Raw genomic sequence first — 11,208 nt, forward strand, 5'->3', positions numbered from 1 at the left:
TTTTCATAGGGAGCAATAGCGCAACAAGTTAAGTTACTTTAATGAGAAGCTCAAAAAGTCAGAAGGATGAGGTGCAAGTAACTGTGTAGTATTCCCATTTTCTCACTGACTTGGGTGCCTTAAATATTCTCATACTCTCATCACATTCACGCGTTTTACACGCGCTTTACTTCATGAATCATGGCTTTCATTTTTCCAATCTTAGTCATAAAAATAAAATAATAACATTAAGGCACCACCACACTTGAAATTGAGAATTTTAAATTACAAAATAGTTTACAACCAAAAGTAATACTTTAACATTTATAATATTTTAATACATTTTAAACATAAAAAAATTTATTTTACAATTAAAATATATCTAAACCTAAATTAATTTTAAATAACTAATTATTTTAAAATATACGTATAAATGATCGTTATTAAAATAACACTAGTTTTCAAGTGCTGTCAAACACATCAAATAGTAAATCTATTATTTATGTTTTGATATAAAAGTTAAAGTTTTAACTAATTTAGATAAATTGAACGATTACTCAACTCATTTGTTTAAGTAAATGTCAGAATTTAAATTTCATCTTATATATATATAATAATTTATTAATTAATAATAAATTTTAAATAAAAATTAAATTTACGATAAATTAATTTTTGACTTATTCTAAAAAAAGTACAGTATCAAAGAAAAAAGGTGTTCACATAGCCTCTTCTTTTTCTGAACTTGGAACATTCTTTGGTCCCTTTCAAGTTCAACATATTTTACGGATCGGAAAAAGAAATTGCTATATTATAAAGTGTCATGTTAAAAGAAGTTGCATATTAACATGTATTATTTCGTGCTAACGAGTTATAGCTCAAATGTCATAAATTTTTTATACTCATTTAAGAAATTGCGGATTTAAATCTTCCTATATTATTCTGTTATAAACAGATTAATTATTGAACAAATAAATTTAGTTAGGCATGTGAAGAAGCAGAAACAGAAATTAAAGAGGAGAAAACTGAAGGAACCTAACGAAATTAAAGATGGTTGAAACATTGCTTTCGTGACCAAATTTCAGAGACCACATTGGCTGTTGGGGCCTTGGGGGCAAGAGTACTAAACAACTTGATCCATGTTTCGAAGCTAGATATGGTCATTAATAATTAATAATCATTTCAATTACACATAATAAAGTTCAAGTGGATTTATGACGTCATCTCCATTAAATTAATTGGATCTTATGTTTAATTTCTTTTGCGTAATAATGCTCTTCAATTAAATCCATGAACTCATAAATAACCCAACTTAGATACCCACGAATCGTAGAAACTATAATGTAAAAATCAAGTTATGAAATATATTTTACATAATCTTATATTAAATAAACTTGTATTCTTATCTGAAATTAAAGCAATTATTATTATTTTTTTAATTATGATCCAATAAAATTTAAAAATTTTTTATTGAAGTTGTGGCCGTAAGTCGATCCTTTATTCTACAGCTATGATTGGGAAGTGGGACCCACATAGGGGGTGTTTGGTACTTGGAATTTGATTGCTCTAAATTAAGATTTCCAAACTTTTAAGCCTTCAAGAGTCCCTATGCACTTTATTATATTAAAGGGGGAAAGGTGATGGTTCTTGGTTCTGATCTAGTTAATCGACGAATAAACTGTCAATATAGAACTCCAAAGATTTTGATACTCATAAAAATAAAATTTATTTATTTTAGTTTTTAAAATATTTTGAATTAGATATTTTTGTCTTCAATTAAAATTAATTAGTTCATTAGTTCTAACGGTTAATTTTATACAAAAGATAAATTAATTTCTAGACAAATTATAATCAATTTGATTATTAAAATATTCATTGTTAAATAAATTAATTCCCAAAATTATATATTATGAGACAAATTAATTTTTAAAAATATTTATTATAAAAAATGAGATTATCATAAACATAAAAAAATGTTAAACAAAAATATCTATTTTTTATTAATCAGAGATAAAATTTTATTCTTAAGTAGAATAATTATCCAAATTATCTTGTAATAGCTCTCTTGAATAGTCACTTTAATTTCAAGCACAATAAAAAATATATATTTTACGGCTTATTTATTTGTTTCTATGAATGTATGTGTACCACTTAACATCTGACGCAATAATTTAATATAACACAAAGGACAATTTTATTAAAAATCAATAGAGTGAAGTGAGTCAAAAATTAATACCACTTATAGAATTAAATGTTAGAGACTAACAATAATAACAACAACAAAGTTTTATTCTACTAAGTGGAGTCGACTATATAAATCAAACGATGTTATTGTGCTCTATTATGTATCATGTCTACAAAAAAACCGTTTACATATAGATCTCGTTTAAATGTTAAAGACTAACAAACTAATTAATTATAGACTCAAAATATTTAATCTAATTTTTTTAAAAAACTAAAATAAATAAATACTCTAAAAATAATTTTAGAATACATGAACGATATATTAACCTCTAAAAATTTATTAAAATTTTTAAAAATAATTAATAATATTTGTTGAAGGTGCGATAGAAGTAGGAAGAAAAGATGCACTTCAAAAAATGTACAAAAAAAAATGAAAGAAGAGTGAAGATCTGATTCAATATTATGACAAAATTTGAGGCTATTCACTGTAATACACCATATATATACTAGTGCTCTTATACAGTAAATAAGCTTTGTAAATTCTTCTTTTTTTTTTGCTGGACTATTCTATTACAATACAGATTACTACTACTAACAGTAGGTAACACCTTCCCTCAAGTTAGAACAGCAAATGTCTTGGAATTCCAACTTGCAAATAAGTGTAGAAAAGCTTTCTATAACTAAAGATTTTGTTAACAAATCTGCAATCTGTTTATGTATTGATATAGGCATTGAGTAGATTAATTTTTCTAGTAGTTTATCTCTAATCACATAACAATCTACCTCTATGTGTTTGGTTCTCTCATGGAACACGGAGTTAGTCACTATGTGAATTGGCAATTTGACCATAATTGGATCTATGATTTGATAATTTAAAAAATCTTCAAGGAAGTATGATACATGGTCTGTGGCATCTGTATCAATCATCCAGACGTGCACTTATTTTTCGAAATAGCTAAAATTTTGATACTGGTTTTAAAATGCAAAATATGTATCAGATTACCTTGATGAAGGAGTGATCTCTGCTGTGTCACAATCTGGTTTGTGCTATGAATATTCTTTACCTCATGTTTGTTTAAAAATGCTAATAAGGCTTCTCTTTGACTTGCAGTAAATCCAAAACAAACATTTTCAACCTCTTCCAATTGCGTCATGAGCTCTTTACTTGCTTCCTCTGGATCTGCTGCGGCCATGATGTTTACAACAGTTTTTTCACTATATTTTTGCCTTAAATGTGGTAAAAGGTCGTGCTTTTTGTAGCACGTATCGACCATGTGCCCTGTTTGCCGCAGTGTGTGCATTGTGGCTTGTCTCTTCCTCGCCCTCCAGCTTGATGTCTACCTCCCCTGCCTCTCCCTCTCCCTTTGTCCTGACTAGGGTCTAAAGTGTTCGAAGGAACTGTAGAGTATGCAAGCAGTTTGGTGTCTGAAATAGGTTCCAAGCTGTGAGTTTGTCTTTCTTGCTGCGTGAGCAACGAAAATACTGTGTTGACGTTGGAAAGTGGCTCCATCAGCATAATTTGCGATCTTACTCCTGCATATTGGTCGTTTAATCCTCTAAGAAATCTTGTAATTTGGTCTTCAACCTTATACTTTCTGACCGTGCCTAAGCCACATGAACATTCAACTTCACAAACACATGAATGTATTGATTAAAAGTCATCAATTTTCTCCCAAATCAATCTCAACTTTGTAAAATAGCTTGTAACATCCATGTCTCCGTGCCTAAGTGTATACATTTTCTCATACAATTCAGTTACTCTAAATTTGTCTCCTTGATAGTACTTATGCTTTAAATATGCCCACAGGTCACTAGCTATGTGGTTCCAAATGACTGATTAAGAAATATTTGCACTAAGCGAAAGATTGATCCACGCAATTACATAAGTGTTGGATCTCTTTCAGGCTTCAAACAGATTATCACTACTATCCGATTTTGGCAGACTACCATCTATGAATTTCAGTTTATTCTTAGATTACAACGCTAAAAGCATAGCTCGATTCCAAGGCCCATAGTTCTTTCCATCTAAAATGACATTAGTAAGGGGAATACTAGGGATTTCAGAAGGATGGAGATAATAGGGACTTGTGTGATTTCCAGCCGCGTTAATTGTGCTTTGTGTAAATTGCGCTTGAATTGATGCAATTTGACTCAAGACTTCTGTCATCGTGTGCAAATCTAAGTTCGATGATGGTGAATTTGAGATTCTACCGTGCGGTTCTGTTATTGATGATTCAAATCTTGTTATTGTGCAAGATTAATCAAAGACACAAAAATTAATGTTTCTTTTCCTAATTATTGTCTATTTATGCGCCAGTTTCTTTATCCACACTTACCGCATCATGTTAAAGGTGGGATAAAAGTAGGAAGAGAATATACACTTTAAAAAATATACAAAAAAATAAAGATTTAATTCAACATAATGATAATACTCGAGCCATTTGCTGCAATATGCCATATATATACTAGTGCTTTTATACAGTAAATAAGCTTAATAAATTTCTTTTTCTTATTAGACTATTCTATTATGATGCAAATTATTACTACTAACAGTTCTTTTTCTCATATTAGGTAACAATATTAATTTTATTTTCGTTAATAAAAAATACTAAACTGACTAATGAAAGAAATACATGAGATAACAAACTCTAATTAAGAATCACTACATAATTATATCATATTATTATTTATTATAATAATTTACAAGTTAAAAATAAATCCACGGATCAATTAGTTAAAAGCCATATTTGTCCCTTTATTCTTTAACCCTAATATTCATCCTTCGTTATTTCGAATTACATTATTCTACCCTTTTTTTAAGATTTAATTATTCTATTGATCTTTATAATTTTACGAAATTTTTAATTAAGTCTCTATATTTTTTTTTTCAATTGAGTCTTTGCATATTTTTTTTAATTGGATATCTATACTTTTTTTTCTTTTTATTTGAGTCCCTGTACCAATTTTTTTTAGTTAGGTCCTTATAAAATTAAACCAATTATTATTAAGAGAAACCTAATTAAAAAAAATTAGTATAAAAATCCAATTAAAAGAAAAAAATAGAAATTTATTAAAAATTTTGCAAAATTATAAAAACCAACAAAATAATTAAACTGTCTTTAAATTTAACAAACTTTAATTAACACTAATTTTTAAAACCCGCAATTACGTTACTTTTTTTTAACAGGCATCAAATGTGGTGGATATTACAAACAGGTCTTTTAGCTTTTTTGATGAATAGATAGAGGATGCACCTTGAAGTTGTTGATGATACTACCCAAGATGACTCAAAATCATTAGGTTTTTTGAGGTCTTACGTGTTATTTATCTAGCTTTTTAATTTAATTATGTCCAACTCCATCTGACGGTGTTGAGCTCTTTGCACTTCAAAAAAAAAAATTATCATTAAATAATTAGAATTTTCACTTTTATTTCTGGTTCATTAATAAACTGCTTATAGATAGACTTTGCCGATATTATCTCATACTGCATATATAATCGAAATATGTATAGAATTTTGTTGGTTTGCACTTTTTTTAATACTGTAGTTCATTGATAATAGTTTATAGATACCTATAATATCTATATATCTATAGATATATAATAGGGAATTTTTTATATATAAATAAAATAAATTTTTTATTTATGAATATATATAATTTTTAAATTATTTACAAATTTAAAATTTGGTATATATCTTAAATATAATATACAAAATAAATATACATATATCTCGAATATCTTACATCCAAAATATAATATATTTGTAAATAAAACGGAACAATGGAATTATGGCTGATAATAATTTTTGTTATTAATCGAAAAAAAAAACAATTTAATACATATTGAAAAAATGTGTCATATTTTGGGTGCAATGTGCATCATGTTTTAAATTTGTAATAATCTAAAAATTATACATGTTAATAGATAAAAGATTTATTTTATTTATATAAAAAATCTTATATAATAGCGATACACTTTTATAATTGTTAAATTTATTTTTTAATTTTTCATATTTATTTATGCCTATATATTGTAACATCTTTACTACACGGTTCATTCTTGTGCTTAAGTCACAATAATTGAGCCATAATTAGAGTATCATTATTTTTACCAAACCTATTTACAAGGTTATCATTTAGATTAATAGCATTTGTATAATAGAAGTCTGTAAAAATTTTTCTTATCAACGTACTAAGGGAAAAGACTATTTAAATGGGATCTCAAATTATTAATAAAAATAAGAGAAAACAATAAATAAATCTTTAATTTTTTATTTAAAAAAAATAAATTATTGACTAATTAAAAATAAAATGTTATTTAATTAAACATTGATTCTTTCTTACTAATTAAATATTGTAAATTTAACTATTTAGTTTTATTAATGAAATTTTATTTTTTAAAATATATTGTTAGAATTTTTCTAACAGCTATATTTATTATTACTTTTAATTGAGATCAATTTAATTTTTGTATACTAGTAAAAATAGCTTTAAATTATAGCGCTACTAATAAAGTTTATTCAATCTAATAGTTACAGTTAAATCATAGCATTGCAGTTGACATCAAATGGTGTTTAACTTTTTTCAAAATCCTTCTCCTCATCACTATTTAATTTGTTGAATATTAATAATTTTTCTCATAAACCGTGACAATCTACATGTGTTTATGAGTTTAAAACACCCTTTATAAAATGTCGCTGCCTATAAGTTTTTTGGATATATTTTTGTATTACTAAATCATTGTGATTTACCACGATTTACGTTCAACACTTTTCCTTGCTAAACCATTGTAGGCTGTCACGGTTTACATATAAATAGAAAACCGTGATTAGCTCCACGGATTACATAATAACAAAAAAGGACATGCTGGTAAGAAAGTTCCAATTGTTACAATCACGCAAAGCTTTCTCTCCTTTTATTTATTTGAGTATATTGCCCTAAATTTTTACTATATAATAAATATACTTTTACAAGAAGTATTGAAATAATTAAGACATTGTTATTTTTTATAAATTATGAATTTAATTTTAATAATTGGTAATATAATTAATTTTATACAATTATTTAATTAAATTTATAATTTTAAATAAATTTTTAAATAATAAATTTAAAAATTAATTATTTTTATTAATGTAATAATATATAAATAATTATTTGTATATTTTTTTTATATAAATAGTGAAGGTTGTGGTAGGCTTAGAAAAGGGGGTGTTGAATCTATGCCTTCTTTTTAGTTGCAGTTATTACCCTTTTAAACAAACTTTCAATTCAGGTTCTGTCTGAACACAGCAGCGAAAATTTATGAGACAATTTATTTTTGTCTCATGAATATCAGAAAACAGAACTCAGCAGAGAAAAAAGCTAACACCAGTATGTATCCTAGTTCGGTTGCTTTGTGCTATGCAACCTACATCCAGTCTCCTCCACAACTATGGAAGAATTTCACTATAGTTAACAGTATTACATACACCAATTTCACACTCAAGTTCTAACCTAACTTGACATTGGCTATGCTAACTCTTAACTATTTACTCTTAGTGCTAACCCAACTAAGAAAGGGATACCAAACAGGTACAAGATACAAGACACTTAACTAACCTAAAGAAATCAGAAAATAACTCTAGACTTTTCTCTCAAGTGTATCACTCAGCCTTTTTCCACTCATGGCTTTTACTTGAGCTTTCTCACAATGCCTTTTCTCACAAGAAATTACAGAAAGATATACTTAGAAAAGTACATTACAATCAGTAAAAACATGAAGGAGATTGACTTCATCAATAGCCTTTGTGCTATGCGAAAACCAGATTAGACAAGCCCTGATCTAGTTCTTCATACTGGAGGAATGCACCTTTGGTTAGGTTACACTGTCCAGTTAGTTGAACTTTCTCAAAGAACACTTCTCAGAACAATACCTCAATACTCTAGTTTTCTCTCTTTTTTTCTGAATGAGCAAGAAGTCTTCTTTTATTCTCCTTGCATGTTGCTGGGATCTTCTCCCAATGTCAACACTTTGAGCCTTGAGCTTCACCAACCACAGATTTACTTTTTCTCAATAATCCTCAGAATAGAAACTCTCCTTCTGACTTCCTCATCTTGGCCGAAAGCCATAAATCAGCAACCATAGAAATCTTCCAATGGTCAACATGATATGAGCCCTTGAAAACTAACTTGGTCCCCAAGACATGTTTGAGACCGTGGATACACAGCAGATTAGGTCAGAAAACATCTTTCTCTTGTGTGCCATTTTCGGTCTTGCAGAGTGCTGGGAGGTAGAAAAGAAGATATGGAGCACGCAAACGGAAATGGATTACTTTTACCAAAAACCGGATTTGGCTTGAACTTGTTGATTTGACCTAAGCCTTTCTTGCCTGACCTTCTCTTTCTTTCCTCTTCTTTGAATAGCTTAGGAGTTAAGCACTTTCTCTTGCTTCTGTGATTTGACATGATCAGAGAAAAAGTAACGTTGAGTTTGTGAAAACAGATGAGAGGGAAAAAGCTTGCTGAACTCAATGTATGAATATGATTTGCTTGGCCCGTTTTGATTTCTTTGATTTTGTTTTTTTTTGACTTCTGTTTTTGTTTTTCAGCCCACTAGCTTGGTTATTTTATTTTTTCATTTCATTTAGGCTTTAATTCAAATTTTGGCCTGCAACAATTTATAAATAATTAGTAACATATAATTATATTTAATCAATACTAATTATTTATTTTATTCAAAAACAATGTTTATCATCATTTAATTTATTTAGTTAATTTCTTAACTCAATAAATAGGTACTTATGTAAAATTCTTTTCGCTGATTGTACTTGAAAATTAAACTAATACTTTTATACAAATTTTTATTTATTATCAAACAATCGTACTTAAAAAGAAAAACATACACATAAATATATTGAGGTTAAAGACATTTTGATGAGCTATTTTGAGGGGAAAAAAAGGTTAAATGAAAAATATTTAAAAGAAACCTAAATAATATATATCTATCTGTGTGTATGTATGTGTGGCTTTAGTCCATTGAAATTTTCAAAATTGTCTATTTAAAATAAAAATTGTCCAATAATCTTATGTACCTTATTATATATAAATGGTCTCAATAAAGTAATAATTTAAGGTTTACAATCTTCACACTCTATTATTTACTTATTTTACAAAGAGAAATATTTTAATAGAAATTTTTCTACCATATTGGCGTTGAGGAACTAACTCTATTTTATTTATTAATTAATAAGATATTTGAGATTAATAAAAACCGAGGCATGTAGATAAATTATACTTCTCGAACTTTCTTGGGTATGAATTTAGTAAAAAAATATTTTAATTGTAAATTTTTATTAGATTTATACCATTAGATTATTGTCTTAGTATATAAGTGTATCCCACTAAATTCAAGTTAGTGCATTAAAAATACACAAAGACTATTATTTGACCAATTCAAAATAACCAAGTATTATACCAAGCAATTACTAAATGCTAGTATGTTAATTAGCAAACGCTAATTAAATATATGTAATAATAATAAATATGAAATTCATTAAGATAATAAATATACTTTAATATTATAATTAAGAAATTTTGGAGACAATTTAAAACAAAAATATAAATAAAACTCTTTTATTCTTATTATATATAGTAAACAAAGGGCAACGATGACTATTATATTGAAAATTAACAACATATATCAGCTTTATATATGGTTTACAAAGTAATAAAAAAAAGCTCATAGTTTTCACAATTTTATTTTTATTTTACCAAATTAAGTTAATTCCGAATTTACTTTAATTAGAGTGTGTTTTAAAAGCATTTTAAGAAAAAAAATTGAGATGCGAATTTTATCTTTGATTTTGAGTTGCCCACAATTTGTTTAGACAAAAAATAATTAAAAAAATATTTATTTGTACATAAATATATTTTTATATCTTATTTTAATTTATTTATATTTTACTATGAAAAATAAAGTTGGCATTAATAAAGTTGGCTATTTCTAGAAAAAAATTTATATAAAAAATATTATAAATTATTAAATAATTCAATTAAACAAATTTAATTTAATATATTAAATTATTTAACAATTTATAATATTATTTTTATTGAAATAATTACTTTAATTAAATAAAGTAAAATTCTAATAATAAATTATAATGGGTAAAAAACTTTAATAAGCCAAGTAAAGAATCATGTAACGTAAATACGCCAAAGTGAAAATCGTTTCAGCAATAAGCCAAATCATATTTTTATATAATTCGAACCATGCTGGTTCGAATTTCATTTCTACATAATTCGAACCAGCTTGGTTCGAATTATACACAAACACATGCATACACGTAATTCGAACCAGCTTGATTCGAATTACACACAGTAATTCATGGTATAATTCGAATTATGCTATTAAAAAATTAATAATTTATTTAAAAAAATTTATTAAAAAAATTAATAATTTAAAAATTAAAAAAATATATATTTTTATTTCATACGTTAAAAAAAGCTAACAAAATATTTAATTACGAGACTTCTTTAAAATATTAATGAGCTATCAATTCGAATTTTATACAATACTTTTCTGTCCATTTTTAATAGTTCATGAATATTTTTTAATAAATTTTTTTAATAAATTTTTTTAAATTATAGTACAAAAAATATTTTATCCTATGCAAAACAATTTAAAAAAATGGCTTAAAAAATGTTAGAAGTACTATAAAAATTTGTAATGTTATAATAACTTAGGTAAATACATGCATGTACTCAAATTTTAAATAAAATACTCTACATAGTCAATAATAATTTAGAAATGAAAGAAAATATTTTATTCCATACAAAATAATTAAAAAATATATTTTATTCTATACAAAATAATTTTAAAAAATGGCTTAAAAGATGTTATGAGTCCTATAAAAGTTTGTAATATTCTAGTGATTTAGGTAAATACATGATAAAAATATTTTTTCTTTAATTTCTAAATTATTAGTGACTATGTGGAGTATTTCTTTAATGTCCGAAGTCATTAGGACATTACAAATTTTTATAGTACTTCTAACATCTTTTAAGCCAT

Source organism: Arachis hypogaea, chromosome 7, assembly GCF_003086295.3.
Source record: "Arachis hypogaea cultivar Tifrunner chromosome 7, arahy.Tifrunner.gnm2.J5K5, whole genome shotgun sequence".
NCBI lineage: Eukaryota > Viridiplantae > Streptophyta > Magnoliopsida > Fabales > Fabaceae > Arachis > Arachis hypogaea.